Source organism: Notolepis coatsorum (genome assembly GCF_963971535.1).
Source record: "Notolepis coatsorum genome assembly, chromosome: 6".
Lineage (NCBI taxonomy): Eukaryota > Metazoa > Chordata > Actinopteri > Aulopiformes > Paralepididae > Notolepis > Notolepis coatsorum.
In genome coordinates this window covers 33,323,993-33,341,076 of record NC_140170.1, presented here as the reverse complement: position 1 = coordinate 33,341,076, position 17,084 = coordinate 33,323,993, and positions in this window count along the sequence as shown.

The window sequence follows — 17,084 nt, the reverse complement described above, 5'->3', positions numbered from 1 at the left end:
TTGAGAATAGCAGGCCCTGGCACTCTGACTACGACATCATCTTTGACAGAAGATGTAGTCGGGCCTGCACCATGACAAGGCTCTGGCCATAGCTTTGTCCCGACAGCGAGAGGCCTTTCGTCAACGTGGAGACCTGTGTTGCGGCCTTTCGCCCTGCGTTCCTCGTGCAGGTACGATGTCATGACATTACCCCACTCTTCCTTCCTTCCCCTCCCGAATGTTTTGTTAATAACAATGTTTTTTCCCAGGCAAAACATATGCTACTTCACAACATTTGGAGATACGACATGTGCTGTGTGTGAATGGTCGTTTGGGTAGCGTTGGGCCGTTGGCCAAAGCTGTGTGTCACGTGGCCTGGTGTCACAGTACCTGGCTAGCCTATTTAGCTGATGTCGGCCATTGGCTCCTTGCTGCTTTGGTTTCTCTGGTATAGACCCTCTTCTTGTTGGATTTAAGTGTTGATCTTTGTCCTTTTGAATCTCTCATACATGCTATAGTCTCTCTCTAACACACACACACATGACAAACACACATGTTCTCTCTCTCTCTCTCTCTTTCTAACACACACAGTCTGCCTATGGCGGCCTTTCTCGATGGCTAGGCTGTGCTCAAGGATCTTCAGTCACAGTGCTCAGGTATTCTGCCACTGTGTACTCTCTGTTTAGGGCCAAATAGCATTTCAATTTCTTTCCAATGTGTCTCTCTCTCTCTCTCTCTGTACACTGTATATTGACTGTAGAACGGGAGCTCTCTCTCGCTCTCTCTTTTGCTATATGTTGACTGTATCATGCCCCGCCTCGGGCAGCGCTATTATTTAAGAATATGTTGACTGTATAAAAAAAAAAAAAAAAAAAAAAAAATTTACCTTTGGGGGGGGGGGGGGGGGGGGGGGGGGGCCTCGCGTTAAATCTCGCACAGGGCCTCGCATTTCTCCCAGGCGGCCCTGACTGTATCATCCGCATAAAGATGAGCCTGACAACCTGCTAGTGCTGAAAGACTAAAAACAATATCATTAATATAGATTGTAAAGAGGACCGGCCCCAATACCGAACCCTGTGGTACACCCTTAGACAATGGCAGGAAATCAGATTGAAAGTTACCTGAATTCACAGATTGACACCTTGAAGATAAATAGTCCTGAAACCAAGCACATTATAGAAGTCCTCCATCCTGCATCTATCATGCATTAGTACTACAGTGGTAGCCATTATATAAGACCTCCATCATGCATATATCCTGCATTAGTACTACAGTGGTAGCCATTATATAAGACCTCCATCCTGCATATATCCTGCATTAGTACTACAGTGGTAGCCATTATATAAGACCTCCATCCTGCATATATCCTGCATTAGTACTACAGTGGTAGCCATTATACAAGTCCTCCATCCTGCATATATCCTGCATTAGTACTACAGTGGTAGCCATTATACAAGTCCTATACTATAAGAGACAACATGCAACCTGTAAAGGGTAACTTATCAGATTCAATTATAAAAAGTCAGATCATGAAGGACAAAGAATGTGAATTTGAATTTTTGGTCACAAATCTTTCAGAAATTGAAAAGTTATTGTCTGAATTGAAATGTGACAAACCCTCTGGTCACGACAATCTGGACAGTAGACTTGTGAAGCTATCAGCTGGAAGTATTGCTGGTCCGATATGTCATATATTCAATTTGAGTCTTAAGGAAGGAATTTATCCGCAAATATGGAAGGTAGCTAAGGTCACTCCTCTACCAAAAAATAGAAAAGAATCATTCACTGGACCAAATAGTAGGCCAATCAGTATTTTACCGGTTTTAGGTATACTTGCATTCAAACAAATTCAAAATTATTTCTCCCTTAATAACATAAATTCTGACTTTCAACATGCTTACAAACCAGGCTATTCAACATGCACAGCACTTACACAATTGGCTGATGATTGGCTAAGAAATATTGACTGTAAATTATTAGTTGGTACAGTACTGTTAGATTTTAGCGCAGCTTTTGATCTCATTGATCATGAACTGCTGCTTACAAAACTAGCTGATTATGGTTTCAAACACTCAGCTACTAACTGGATGAAAAGTTATTTATTCATGAGACAACAATGTGTCCTGTTTAATGGAACTTTATCAAGCTTTAAAACGCTACAATGTGGCATTCCTCAAGGAAGTTGCCTTGGACCATTATTATATTCAATATTTGTAAATGATATGCCACAAAGTTTAAGAAATGCAAGCAGTTCCATTTATGCAGATGACACTACAATATATGCTTCGGCAAGCAATGCCAAAGACCTCAGCAGTCTTCTTCAAAGCGAGTTAATGCAGATTTCTGAATGGGTCACGGTAAATAAGCTGAAACTAAATGCATCCAAAACAAAATGTCTAATTATTTGTTCAAAGCATGCTCAGAGAGAGAATCACAGATTAAATATTTCGTTGCAGGGTGCAGATATTGAGCAAGTTAAGGAGGCCAGATTGCTTGGAGTTATAATAGATGAAACACTCTCTTGGTCAACTCACATTAACAATATTGTAACAAAAATGAGCAGAAGTATTTCAATTATTAGACGGAATGCCTATTTTTTAACAGACACAGCTACCAAGCAAGTCATACAATCACTAGTTTTGTCACATCTGGACTACTGTCCAGCAATCTGGTCAAATGCATCCAAACAAGATTTAAATAAAATACAGCTTACTCAAAATAGAGCTGCAAGACTTGCATTGCATAGCTCAATTAGAAACAGTGTTGAGAAAATGCACAAGGAACTGTCATGGATGAGAGTCAATGAGAGACTAGTGTGTAGTCTTATTTTGTTTATGAGAAATATTTATACTTTGCATAAACCTGTGTGCCTCTTTTTGCAGCTGGTGCTTATTAGTGATGGTCATGGCTATGGCACTAGACAAGCCTTGAAGGGTCGGTTCGCCCTGCCGAGACCCAGAACTGAAGCCTTAAAGAAAACTGTAATGTACAGGGCAATGTCCTACTGGAATAGACTTCCACAATATTTGGTTTCAATTACCAGTAAGGTGGGATTCAAGAGGAGACTACGAGTGGCTGTAATGCAGAAAGAGGTTGATTTTGGTTAGGTCTAATCTGTGTCTAATGAATGGGTTCTTGTGTTGGGTTATGTGTTGTTTTGGAATGTGTTTGTCTAGTGGTTATGAGTATTAGAGTATGAGTGTATGGAATGTTGTGCTGTTTTTGAGCACATTTTAGTTTGCTCTGAGATGTCTTTGTTGTTTTATTGATATTTGTTGTTTTATTGATATTTGTTATTGTTGTCTTTGTTGTCTTTGTTGTTTTATTGATATTTGTTGTTTTATTGATATTTGTTTTTGTTCTATATTAGAAAATTTGGCATACATATTTGGTTGTATGTCTGATTTTAATTGGTTTAATGTTCTATAATTGTTTGTATATTTTATTGGTGTTTTATTGATATTTGTTTTGTTTTTATGTTGTTTATTGATTATTCTTGTTTAATTTTATATGTTTGGATCCAGACCCCAGGAAGAATAGTCGCTGCTGAGGCAGTGACTAATGGGGATCTGAAATAAAGAAATAAAGAAATAAAGTCCTCCATCCTGCATATATCCTGCATTAGTACTACAGTGGTAGCCATTATAGAAGACCTCCATCCTGCATATATCCTGCATTAGTACTACAGTGGTAGCCATTATACAAGTCCTCCATCCTGCATATATCCTGCATTAGTACTACAGTGGTAGCCATTATAGAAGACCTCCATCCTGCATATATCCTGCATTAGTACTACAGTGGTAATCATGGTAGAAGACCTTCATCCTGCATCTATAATGTATTAGTACTACAGTGGTACTCATGGTAGAAGACCACCCGACTATTGCTTCATGCCTCTCAATACAGTTCCCATGTGATCAGCAGTCCAGACACGGATGAGCCATGGATGGAAGATAGAGGGAGACTTCTTTGAGATTGACTGGATGTCACTTCCAGATGGAATCTTGGAACTTGTGTACTGCTCCTGCAAAAAAAAACACAATGTATGAAGGGGAGATGCATGTGCAAATCAAACAATTCAAACAACCTACCATGTACAGACGTGTCTGTGTTTGGACTGTCAGAATACTGTAGCCTAAGTTTTCACTTGAGTTTTTTTTTTTTTTTTTTTTACTGTTCAAATAAATAACATGTTATTGTGTTATAAATGTTCTCTACCCACCCACCTCCTCCTAATGTACAGTTTCCTCCCCCTCGTATGTATATATTTAATGTTAGGATCTGTTTAACAGTACTGTATATTTGCATATCTTGTATGTCACAAATCATAAATGTCATGATTAGTTTAGATTAGATTAGATTTTTATATCTGTATATCTGTATGTTGTGTATGTCATAAATGTCACTATGAATTGAAAATGGGGGACCCTGATGTAAACAAGACGAAAGTCTTTCTCTGGTCTGCATCCCCTTAACAATTGTGTGTATTGAGCCGTACTGTAATGTACCCATTCTCATGCAGGTTCCTACGAGTTCAAACATGTAAACAGAGTGGTTCAGGGTGAAGTGGTGCTGGCCAGGATAATGTGTTTATAGGGTAACAGGGTTCAGCCATAGAGATGTAGAGCATGAGCACTGATATACAGTTCTACACAATAACAATACAGCCAATCAGCCATAGAGATTCAACTCATCATGACATAGGGACATACATGACATACATGTATTTAGTACTGTTACATTTGTGACATATACGATATGCAAATATACAGTACTGAGGAACGCACCACTGGTACTAGCTACAGCTATGTTATTTTCTCAATCAATCAATCAATCAATCAATGATCTTCGTCTCTTGTGGTTTGATTGATTGATTGAAAACGTTATTAACAGATTGCAGAATGGGTACAAAACAGTACAGCTCAATACACACAATTGTTAAGGGGATGCAGACCAGAGAAAGACTTTCGTCTTGTTTACATCAGGGTCCCCAATTTTCAATTCATCAGGACATATATGACATACATGACATGCAGATAGACAGTGTACTGCTACATCTATACATTTATGTATATGGTTACTCACAACATGCTAATGTAACACCCAACAAGAATGTGAAAACTATTATTAGCATTGGGTTAGAGTTTGATTTCCACACTAACGTTAATGTAATCTCTGAAGCCAAAATGGACTGCATGGTGACTCATAACTTCCTATCACGTTTGAATAATGCGGTAAAGTTAAGTATAAATGCATTTCAATATTAATGTATATGAATTAAGACCTTACCGGTAACCGATGCAGAGCAAACACGATTTACTTCCTCGTTCCTGAGCTGGAGAAATCAAGTCAAGTTGTATGTAACGCCCCTTTTCATCAAAGTCAGAATCAAAACAAGCATCTGCGGACCCATCTGGGCCTCTCTCGTCGGACATCTGGGCCTCAACCAACTGGACCTCAGTGTCTGTATTCGACAGGCTTTTGTCCCAATCGGCGCACCAACTGGCCCTCTCTCGGATAACTGGATAGGCGGTGTCCTGTATTAGTGGGTCGCGCAGGATGATTGGATAGGCGGTGTCGCGTTTCTGCCAGGCTTTTGTCCCAAACGGCGCCTCATACACATAATCATGTGGTAAAGAAGGCCCAACAACGCCTCTACCACCTCAGGAGGCTGAAGAAGTCCGGCATGACACCCAAGATCTTGAAGGCGTTCTACAGAGGAACAACAGAGAGCGTCCTGACGGGGTGCATCACCGCCTGGAGGGGGAACTGCACCGACCTCAACCTCAGAGCGCTGAGCAGAGTCGTGAGGACAGCAGAGTCGTGAGGACAGCACTAAAGATCTGTGGATGTGAGCTCCCCCCCGTCCAGGACATCTATGAGAGCCGGTGCATTAAAAAAGCCCAGAAAATTATCAAGGACCTTAATCACCCGAACCATGGACTGTTCCAGCTGATGCGGTCTGGAAAGCGCTACCGCAGCCACACAGCCAGAACCAACCGGCTGAAGAACAGCTTCTTCCCCCAAGCCATCAGACTCGTCAAAAGAGCCCATTGACGCTCTCATCTTTATTTTATTATTAATATTCTATGCTAATTTTATTGGACGCTGCTATGGCCAAGGGACCACAACAAATATAATTTCACTCTTTCTTTGCTGTAAGGTACTGAAAATACGTGACAATAAACAGATCTGAATCTGACCCGCTGTTGCTCTCGTTCACGTCTGTGTAATGAATGAGAAGCAGGCAGCACGCCCCCTATAGGTAGTTCCTAGCAAGGCAAGTATAATCAAGACCCTATCATTGATCACTTCTCAGACCCAAGTAATAGAAAACAGCATTACTTACTTACTTACTTACGCCTGCTACCCCTTCTGGGGCATAGGCCATCAACAAGTGATCTCCAAGCATCTCTGTCTTGAGCTGTTCTCTCCAGTTGGTTCCAGGTCATCTTCATGGTCTTGGTGTCTGCCTCCAGGTCTCTGCGCCAGGTGTTTCTCGGGCGGCCCCTTTTCCGCTTGCCCTGCGGGTTCCATGTTAGGGCTTGTCTGGTGATGGTACTTGCGGGCTTTCGCAGGGTGTGGCCTATCCAGCGCCATCTGCGTTTCTTAATTTCTTCTTCTGCTGGCAGCTGGTTTGTTCTCTGCCAGAGTTCGCAGTTGCTGATGGTGTCTGGCCATCGGATGTTGATGATCTTCCGCAGGCAGCTGTTAATGAAGACCTGCACTTTCCTGATGGTTGCAGCTGTAGTTCTCCACGTCTCTGCTCCATATAATAGGACTGCCTTGACGTTGGTGTTAAAGAATCTGACTTTGGTGTTGGAAGTCAGTTCTTTTGAGCTCCAGATGTTCCGTAATTGCACGAATGCTGTACGTGCTTTCCTTATTCGTGCTCTAATGTCAGCATCTGTGCCGCCCTGCTTGTCAATAACACTGCCAAGGTAGGTAAAGGCTTCAACTTCTTCCAAAGCCTCGCCATCCAGCATGATTGTGTTGGTGTTGTTTGCTGCATTGGTCTTGAGGATCTTAGTCTTGCCTTTGTGGATGTTGAGTCCCACTTGCGCGGAAGTGGATGCCACGTTGTTGGTCTTCTCCTGCATCTGTTGTTGGGTGTGCGACAGTAGTGCCAAATCGTCAGCATAGTCCAAGTCGTCAAGTTGCGTCCAAGGTGTCCACTGAATCCCGTACCTTCTCTGTGCTGTGGAGGTCTTCATTATCCAGTCAATGGCCAGCAGGAAGAGGAAGGGCGAGAGCAGACAACCTTGTCTGACCCCGGTCTTCATTTGGAATGCCTCTGTGAGCTGCCCTCCGTGGACCACCTTGCATGTCAGTCCCTCATAGGAGTTCCTGATGATGGAAACAATCTTGGTCGGCACCCCGTAATGTCGGAGAAGCTTCCAGAGGGTCTCTCTGTCTAGGCTGTCAAAGGCTTTCTCATAGTCCACAAAATTTATGTACAGGGGCGAGTTCCACTCTATCGACTGCTCCACGATGATGCGCAGCACTGCAATTTGGTCTGTGCAGGATCGGTCCTTGCGGAAACCAGCTTGCTCATCGCGGAGTTGTCCATCGATGAGGTCCTTCATCCTGTTCAAGATTACTCTGTTAAAAACTTTCCCTGGCACTGATAGCAGTGTGATCCCTCTGTAATTTGCGCAATTGCTAAGGTCGCCTTTCTTTGGGATCTTGATGAGATAGCCCTCTTTCCAATCTCCTGGCACGTCTTCTTCCTCCCATATCTTCATGAAGAGTGGGTGGAGCATCTTCACCGTGGTTTCTATATCTGACTTCAGTGCCTCCGCAGGGATGTTGTCTGGTCCTGCAGCCTTTCCGTTCCTCAGCTGCTTGATAGCCTTCCTAATTTCTTCCCTGGTTGGTGCGTTGCAGGCTATGGGTAGGTCTGTGTCAGCCTGTGCGATGTCTGGTGGGTTCTGTGGTGCTGGCCGGTTTAGAAGTTCTTCAAAATACTCCATCCATCTGTTCTTTTGTTGCTCCTCTCCCGTTGTTATCAGTCTTCCCTCTTTGTCCTTCACAGGTCGTTCTGGTTTGCTGTACTTTCCTGCCAGCTTCTTGGTGATGTTGTACAGTTCTCTCATATTCCCCTCTCTTGCTGCTTGCTCTGCCTCTGTTGCCAGGTCATCCATATACCTTCGCTTGTCTGCTCTGATGCTCTTCTTTACTAGCTTGTTTCCTTCTGCATACCTTTCTTGTGCCTTGGCCTTCTCTGCTCTTGTCCGGCTGTTGTTCACTGCCGCCTTCTTCTCCCTCCTCTCTTGGATCTTTCGCAGACTGTCCCCTGAGATCCACTCCTTGTGCTGGTGCTTCTTGGGGCCAAGAACTTCCTGGCAGGTAGACGTTACTGCCTCTTTTATCTCCTTCCAACTGTTCTCCAGGGTGCACTCGTCCTCTTCCAACAGCTCCTGTAAAACTTGGAACTTGTTGCTGAGTGTTACTCTGAACTCTTCCAGCTTACTGGCGTCTCTCAAGGAAGCTGTGTTGTACCTGTGTCGTGTTGTATGTGCCGACATCCAGTTCTTTCTCAGCTTCAGCTTCAGGCTGGCTACGACAAGGTGGTGGTCTGAAGCCACATCTGCTCCTCTCTTTACTCTTATATCCTGCATGGACCTCCTGAATTTCTTGCTGATACAGACATGGTCAATCTGGTTCTCGGTTATGTGGTCTGGCGATACCCAAGTGGCCTTGTGGATGTTCTTATGGGGAAAAACACTGCCGCCAATGACCAAGTTGTTCATAGCGCACAGGTCCGCCAGCCTCTCCCCATTTTCATTCATGGCCCCCAATCCGTGTCTTCCCATTATATCTTCGTACCCCCTGTTGTCACTTCCGATCTTGGCATTAAGGTCTCCCATCAGGATTGTGATGTCTCTCTCTGGGTGCTTTTCTATAATGGACTGCAGTCTGTTGTAGAACTGGTCTTTGTCTGCTTCCTCGCTGTCATTGGTAGGAGCGTAGCACTGTATGATGTTCATATTGATCCTCTTCTTCTTGGTTCGAAAGGATGCGGTGATGATCCTTGGACCATGGGCTTCCCATCCTATGAGCGCCGTCTGTGCTGTTTTAGATAGCATCAGTGCTACTCCTTGGGTGTGGGAGGCATTGTCCTCTTCGTGTCCGGAGTACAGCAGTAACTCTCCTGAGGCCAGTCGTTTCTGTCCGGACTGTGTCCATCTTGTCTCACTTATTCCGAGCAGCGTGAGATTATAGTTCCTCATCACTGCTGCTACTTGAAATGTCTTACCCATCTCATACATGGTTCTCACGTTCCACGTACCGATATGGGCAGCCCTGGACGAAAGAAGGGTGATCGGCCGTGTGGCTTCCAGAGACTTCTGGCTTTCACCACATGGTGTCATAGACCTTCTTATCGAAGACCCTTCTCTTCCCTGGGCCAAGGTGTTGATGTCTTGTTTTTCTCTTGTTGGCGTTTCTGTAACAATATAGTGTTTTACAGGGTGGGGATGTTAGCCCCTCGCCCAACCCCCTGGAGGGCTTTTGGAGTTGGCTTGTTAGTCCTCTTCCCACGCCTATTGTCTTCCAGGTGATGGATTGCAGCCTCATACCACGTGAGGCCAGACAGGCTGAGGGTTGTGTACAAGCTGTCTCGGCACGTCAAGCCCAACCAACTCCTGCTACTGTGTATTGAAAGCTGCACTAGGCAAGCTAACCCTACCAGCAACGCAAGACAGAGAAAACAGCATGAATGGCAATAAATCATTTGAAAATAATATACTTCTTACACATTAAATAATAATAGATAATAATAAATAAGATATATATATCTTCTTGTACATTTTCACAAGCCTTTGTTTACTTCAATTGTATACATAATATAACGTTACACGCATGAAATGTATCTTTTCGCATTACTCTCTTTTTCATGTCCACTGAAGACACACAGCTAGAAAACACATGTCAGTCACTACCTGACGAGCCTCCATCACCAGGAGGACGGGGCTCAGATGTCAGTCCCACTAGAGGACATGAGCAGGACAGAGGACTGCAGCAGCAGCAGCCAAGACTCACTGGAGGAACCGGCTGAGACTGATGTGACATTCAAGAACCATCCGGTTCTCTTGAGCGGCTCTTTGGTACGGACAAAGGGAACCGAGTTGGTGGGAGCCAGCAGAGGCCGGTCTCCACCAATCACAAGTTAGAGATCCCCTCCCCCCAGGAATGCATGTAATCCAGGGGTTCTCGAAAAATGTTATACCACGATCCCATTTTATTTAGGATTCTTTTCGGCGACCCCACACTTAATGTATTGCGTAATTTCAACGTGGAATATCAAAATAAAAGCACACGTTGTTGAACTTGATCATGCATATTTATTAGAAAATGAAATTACAGCACTATGTTATCAATGAAATTAATGAATATCAACAAAAGCAACAGATTTTTTTCTGTATACACATTTATAAAACAAGGCCTATTTAGCCAAAATATGGTGCCAGAAAATAAAAATATTAAGAAAATGCATTCACATGTTTCAAAAAAAGAAGAAAAAGACATAATGGGAAGGGTGTGCTTGTACAGTTGAACAGTTCAAAGAACGCTGCAACAGATTTTCTAAAAATGATCATTGTTGCACTTAGATGAAGCCTTTCATACAAAGTAGGTTAAAAGGTCATATTTAATTTTCATACTTCTGAGTTACAGTTACTTCTAAGAGATCAATTCACACCATCCCACTTATCTTGACGCTTACAATTCATCCATATTATTAAATGGTCAATGGTTGCATTTATATCGCTTTTATCCAAATCGCTTTACAATTTGTTCCTCACATTTTTACCCATTCACTCACATTCACACACCGATGGCGGAGGCAACCATGCAAGGTGCCAACCTGCTCATCGGGAGCAATTAGGGGTTAAGTGTCTTGCTCAAGGACATTTCGACACGCTGCCCGGGAATCGAACCTGGAACCTCCGGATTACCAGACGACTGCTCTACCTCCAGAGCCAATATTATTAGCATATCATACATTCTAATGAGAATGTTTCAGTTTGGATCAATTCACTTTTTAATTCAAGATGTAATTTTATTTCAAATATTGTACAAGTTCCATCATGAAAAGGTTTTGCTATCCAACCTAATGACAAGTAAATGTGAATGGATGTTCTATCATCATAAAGTAAACAACTTGTTTTGATTTTTAATTGATTGAATTTAAAGTGATTCCAACCCTATACCGCTTTGATAGAAAAACCACTAAAGATGATAAATTCATATAAGGAACATCCATTCCCTTAAAAGAATACCAATGAAGACAATACATGGAACATTACTCTAAAATAAACACTTCTTCTTGTGTAGTACTAGGAATGTTGACAATATGTGTGACTGTGCAGCTTTACTCCCGCTGCTGGGGTGAAGGGATGGACAGGATGCCACTCAGTTGTAAAAAGGTTTTAATTCTTTTCTCCAACAGGTTACAAACCTTGAAACAAAACACACATTCAATCAATAACTACCACAATACTACTATCATTCTTAAAACAAATCGCTTACACACATTCACTCACCAGTCCTCACTCGTTTCCCTTCGCTGCTGTCAAATTCCCCGCAACTTCCTGTTTACTCGTTTCACTGACACCACGTGACGTATCTCGACCAATTACAGCCCACTCCTCGCTACGTCCCTGGATCACATGTGAAATGAATACACCTCCATTCACAACTTTAACCAAGCATACAGTGCCTCCATACATCCGAAATGACAATATAATTATAACCATAGCTCAACTACCACTAATCAACATTCACATAAACGCACAGCATAAAAAACAAACACAAAAAAAACATTACTTATTTACAAACACAGACTAAAGTGCACCTAACCTCCACCACCACAATAGAAAGCTGCACAGTGACATTAGATTAAAAAAAATCACTAGTATCCACATTAAAATATAAAAATCCATACGAGAAGCAGTTTCCCCTCCAGTGTGTACAAAGTGTTTGTTAACCATCTTGGCTTTTGGCTGGTCACCCCATACCGAGGTCAGAAGGTTCCTATGATCCCAGTATTTAAAACACCAGAACAATGTGGTGTTATATTTTATATTTATTAACTTGACCTTCTCTCCCAGCAACCTCCTGCAAAGCCTCACCGTCCCTCCTCTTTCTACCTTTTTACCCTACCCTCCAATCTCCACCCAATCCCATTCAATCTTGTTTTCTGTAGCTCAAATGTATCCCCTTGCCCCACTTTGCCTTTTATGTCTCCGTCTGTGTTTGTGTATTGTATGTTTGTTTTTGTTTTGCTGCCATTTTGGCCAGGTCTTGCTCGAAAAAGAGATCATTGATCTCAAGTGACTACCTGGTAAAACAAAGGTTAAATAAATGTGTTCACTCGTTTTTTTTTTAAACATTTTTATTGGTTTTTTTAAAACATTTTTCACATAGTTACTTACATTACAAAACACACATTGGGACAGAAGGGGGGGGGGGGTTCCTCCAGTTCATCTATGACGTCATCCACATATGCAAGCAAAAACAGATCAAAAAGAAAAACAAGCAAAAAGGAAATCTAACCCAGACAGGCACTGCACAGTACTGCACTTGCCTCGAGCCCATTCACATGTAGGCATACATATATATACATATATTATTTTTTTTCTATCCAAAGTCTGTCCATACAATGGGGCATTGGGCCTTTAGAAGGATCTGAGAAATTTCAGCAGGAAAGTAGTCCAATTGGGGCCCACACCTCCTGAAAGGAAGCGTCGTTGCCTCTATGCACAGAGTCTTTCATGGGGTAGCACGCCGAAGATCTCTCTGTACCACATCTGTATGGATGGAGGCCTATCCTTAATCCAGTTTATCAGAATGCATTTCCGGGCTGAAAGCAGAAGTTTATCACATAGTTTGAATTGTAAGGGTGTCAAATTAATTTTTGATGAGAGTCCCAGTAAAAAAGCTCCTGGATCCTTCTTTATTTTCACCTTGAAAATGTCGCTCAACTCACGTGCCACTTGGCCCCAGAACCTGGATATACACTTACATTCCCAAAAGTAGTGATAGTAGGTGCCCAGATCTGTTTGACATTTCGAACATAATGGAGATATTGAACGGTCCATTTTGTTTAGTAACACAGGTGTGATGTGTAATCTGTGAAGAATTTGATATTGTGTTTCTCTTAGTCTGTTACAAGTATAAACCTTTTTAACTGAGTCAATGGCCTCCTGCCAGTCGTCTTCAATATATTCACTGTTAAAATATCTTTCCCATTTGCGGAGGGATGGTAACTCCTGTGAGTCCAGTGAGTAAAACGCTGAGATGAAATGTGATACCTTACATTGGATAAGAAATTCTCTGTTTTACTGTAAAGGGAGCCCATTGGCGTTGGCAGCTGTGTTCACTCTTATACCATGACATATTGTCCCTGGAACATCCACACCGTCTGTCTCACTCAGAGCGACAGAAACACAACTGTTGTTGTCAATGAAAACCGTGTCTATGCTAGTACTGCTTCTCTCTCCCAGAGGCTTCTGTGCAGGTCAAAAGCTCTTGGTAGTAGTTTTTCATTTCAAAAGAACGGCCAAATATTACTACCACTATTATTGTTATGATTGTTGATGGACTGATAGCTGTAATGGCGTACTGAAGCATTTTCCAGTGGTCACAATAGTAGACCTTCTTCCCTGTATGTTGTGTATTATCAGTTTGGATGGTTTTAAATTCCTGCTACATTAGTTAAAATGGTACCTATTTTTCATGTGAAGTTTTCCCCACAGTGGTATAGTTTCTCTCCTGTGTGAATGACGTTGATATCATTTCAGGAGCATCATTATGAGTGTAACTCTTCTAATATTGGTCACAGCAGTAGGGTTTATCTCCTAGGAATGTGCATGTCCCTGAATCTTCTCTCCCAAGTGAGTTTTCTCATGTTTACTCAAATATGCTAATGTTCTGAATCTCTTATCACACAAACCACAATGATGTGGCTTCTCTCCTGTGTGAATTATCTGGTGTCTTTTCAGATGAGACAGTCGACTAAAGCTAGTCTCACACTGGTGACAGAAGTAGGGCTTTTGTCCTGTGTGAATTATCTGGTGTGTTTGCAGAGTAGACAGTTGACTAAAGCTCTTCCCACACTGGTCACAGAAATAGGGCTTTTGTCCTGTGTGAATTATCTGGTGTCTTTTCAGATGAGACAGTTGACTAAAGCTCTTCTCACACTGGTCACATGAGTAGGGCTTCTCTCCTGTGTGAATTCTCTGGTGTATTTTCAGACTAGACAGTTGACTAAAGCTCTTCCCACACTGGTCACAGAAGTAGGGCTTCTCTCCTGTGTGAATCATCTGGTGTGTTTTCAGACTAATCAGATGTCTAAAGCTCTTCCCACACTGGTCACAGGAGTAGGGCTTCTCTCCTGTGTGAATCACCTGGTGTGTTTTCAGATGAGACAGTCGACTAAAGCTCTCCCCACACTGGTCACAGGAGTAGGGCTTCTCTCCTGTGTGAATCACCTGGTGTCTTTTCAGATTAGACAGAAGACTAAAGCTCTCCCCACATTGGTCACAGGAGTAGGGCTTCTCTCCTGTGTGAATCATCTTGTGTGTTTTCAGATGAGACAGTCGACTAAAGCCCTCCCCACACTGGTCACAGGAGTAGGGCTTCTCTCCTGTGTGAATCACCTGGTGTCTTTTCAGATGAGACAGTCGACTAAAGCTCTGTCCACACTGGTCACAGGAGTAGGGCTTCTCTCCTGTGTGAATCACCTGGTGTCTTTTCAGATTAGACAGATGACTAAAGCTCACCCCACACTGGTCACAGGAGTAGGGCTTCTCTCCTGTGTGAATCACCTGGTGTATTTTCAGATTAGACAGATGAATAAAGCTCTCCCCACATTGGTCACAGGAGTAGGGCTTCTCTCCTGTGTGAATCATCTTGTGTGTTTTCAGATGAGACAGTCGACTAAAGCCCTCCCCACACTGGTCACAGGAGTAGGGCTTCTCTCCTGTGTGAATCATCTGGTGTGATTTAAGATGAGACAGTTGACTAAAGCTCTTCTCACACTGGTCACATGAGTAGGGCTTCTCTCCTGTGTGAATTCTCTGGTGTATTTTCAGACTAGACAGTCGACTAAAGCTCTTCTCACACTGGTCACAGGAGTAGGGCTTCTCTCCTGTGTGAATTCTCTGGTGAATTTTCAGATGACCCAGTTGATGAAAGCTCTTCCCACACTGGTCACAGGAATAGAGTTTCTTTCCTGTGTGAATGCGCTGGTGTTTATTGAGATTCATCTTTGAACTGAAGTTTTTTCCACACTGGTCACAGCAGAGACCTTTTCTTCCATCCAAGCCTCTTGGGTTCGTCCCAGGCCTGACAGGACAGCTATCTGGATGGAGATAGTGATGGAGAAGAATGTCAGAGGAAGGAGATTTGATGATTTTATTCAGCTTAATTTCCATGTAGCTGGGTTTTATAGTTTAAGAACACAGTGTAGTCCAGAGTCGTCTACAGTTCTAGACTCAACGCCCACTTTGAAGTCCCCAACACCAACCAACAGAGAGGGGTTCTGGCCACGGAGCGCACGCAGGACTCACCACTCACTGTGACAACGGCAGAGGTACGTACGGTTCTGAGCAGAACAAACCCACGGAAGGCAGCCGGCCCAGACAACATCCCCGGCCGTGCCCTCAGGGTCTGTTCCTCAGAGCTGGCTGACGTACTTGCTGACATTTACAACTTGTCACTAGCACAAGCTATTGTGCCCACCTGCTTCAAGACCACCACCCTCGTGCCCCTGCCAAAGAAAAACACTGTAACCTGTCTCAATGACTATCGTCCGTCCCGTTGCACTCACCCCAATAGTGATGAAGTGTTTCGAGAGGATAGTCATGTCGCACATCAAGGAGACCATCCAGACACACTGGACCCTCTGCAGTTTGCGTACCGTCAGAACCGGTCCACTGAGGATTAGGGCTACATGATTTTGGGAAACAATCTAATTGCGATTTTTCTGACAGATATTGCGATTGCGATAAAAAAATAAAAAAAATGAAAGCAGCCCAAAATGTTTCTTTTTACCTGGGAATTGATACCGGTGTAGTGGGCACTTACATGGGCACTTACCTGGACGGGACATAATCCACCTACACTGTCACTTTAAGGACACGGGGCATCCGGGGTATCTAGCGCGGCCATATTAACGCTTCACTTGGTTTGTTGTGGTATCCATGGTTATGCTATTAAATGATGCACACTGATGTGTGGTCAAAGAAACTTCACTCTCTTTGGTCGTGATTTCCCGTCTCCTACACCGGTACCCAACGGTACCTTTTTCTGTACTTTACTCTCTCTCTCTGAAGTCTAAACTTCACAACACACAATCTAAAACCCCTCTCTACCTCCCTCTCCCAAACCGTTCCTACAACAACTTTTTTATGTTGCATGATCATGTACATTTATTTTGTATTCTAATTTTGTCTTTCAGAAGACCAGATATGGGGGGGGGGGGGAGAGAGAGAGAGAGCTCCAGAGAGAGAGAGACACACAAATAATCCCAGCATCGAAGGCTGAGAAAATGCCACCCAAAATTCTCAGCAACTTCTACAGAAGTACGGTTGAGTGTCCTTACCAGCTCAATCACGGTCTGGTATGGAAACTGCACTGCTAAGGAGAGGAAGGCACTCCAGCGAGTGATTAAAACTGCTCAGTACATCTCTGAAGCAGCCTTCCCCTCACTACAAGACATTTACTCTACCAGGGCCACCAGGAGAGCACATAACATAATTAAGGACAGTACACACCCCCAGCACAGACTCTTCAACCTCCTGCCATCTGAAATCCAGGACTACGAAACTGTGATCCCTCCCCCCCCCCCCCACACTTTTTATTTTGTGCCAGGCAGACACTCTGACCCGACTGCTGCTGTGACCTCTCTGTCACCCTTCCCCCGAACTGTCAATCACTAAAGACACTTTTAACTGCTGCTGTGACCCATTGTCCCCTCCATATTTATATTTGTAAACACTACTGGATCCTACACTGTGAATCGGAACGTGCAATAACGTCAATGTTACTCACTTGTGCCTTGTATATATCTTAAATCTTTTTTTTTATATACAAAATAT